The sequence below is a fragment of the Gekko japonicus genome, unplaced genomic scaffold (assembly GCF_001447785.1).
Source record: "Gekko japonicus isolate JY-2015 unplaced genomic scaffold, Gekko_japonicus_V1.1 scaffold2748, whole genome shotgun sequence".
Lineage (NCBI taxonomy): Eukaryota > Metazoa > Chordata > Lepidosauria > Squamata > Gekkonidae > Gekko > Gekko japonicus.
In genome coordinates this window covers 20298-21524 of record NW_015168736.1, presented here as the reverse complement: position 1 = coordinate 21524, position 1227 = coordinate 20298, and positions in this window count along the sequence as shown.

Sequence of the window (1227 nt, the reverse complement as noted above, 5' to 3'; positions counted from 1 at the left end):
TTCTGGAGCCATCCTTCCTGAGCTAAGACAGGAGGCTAAAACAACTGTGAGCTAGCTAACACTAACTCAGCTTAGAGGGAACAATGGTCCTCCCTAGGCTCCACCCCCAAATCTCCAAGAATTTCTCAACCTGGGGCTGGCAACCATACCCCCCCCCCCGCCGCCGCCCATGGCCAGTGGGGTCCTGGCAACCCTAGACAACCACTTTAATCCTGATATTAACATTTTACTCAAGCTTTTAAAACAGCAGCAGAACCAAACCTAAAGATTTCTTTGCATACCCCCTCCTTAGCATTATTCCATGGCTATTTTTGTATTTTAAAAATCCATTCCAAGCCAGATTTTTTTTTCCCCTGGCATTGTGGAAGACAGGAGGTCAGATGGCCTTAGACAGAAGGTGTCTTTCTTTTCTGAGTATGTGTTTGACTCCTAAAATTTCTCAGCTTTGGCTCAATCATGTACTTTGGTGGGGTGATTTTGAAGAGATGGAGAATTGATTGTGTGATGGGATGTGTGCCTGTGCTCCTTTCAACAGAAAGATATAGACAAGTTGCCTCCGTCCTTTATGCAACCGGCTGATTGCCTGAGAGGTACTGTATACAAGAGATACTCAGAAGACGATTTTAGTTTCTGGTGATGAACCACACACTGAAAATCAAGTGATTCTCCCCCTCTTTCCACCCAATCAGGGCCTCTCCCAAATTTATGGTTTACTGGGATGAACAGTCTCAGCATGTCTGCTTGAATAGGTTGCATCATGTTCACTGCCATTTGGGATTCTGTTCCAGATAGAAAATAACTGCAGGGGCCCCCCTCAGTTGGTGGTTGGCCCATATTCAAGGTGAACATCATTGATTTAAAATTGCCTCTGCTGAATCCAGAATGCTGCACACACTGCCTGATTCTAAAAAGTAAAGGTAAAGGTTCCCTTGCTCGAAAGCCAGTCGAATACGACTCTAGGGTTGCGGTGCTCATCTCCGTTTCAAAGCCAAAGAGCCAGCACTGTCCAAATACGTTTCCGTGGTCATGTGGCCGGCATGACTAAACAGCAAGGCGCATGGAACACCATTACCTTCCCACCAAAGTAGTACCTATTTATCTACTTGCAATTTCTTGCTTTCGAACTGCTAGGTTGGCAGGAGCTGGAACTAGAGACGGGAGCTCACTCCATCTTGCGGCAGCCGGGTCTCGAACTGCTGAACTACTGACTTTCCACAGCCTGCAGTT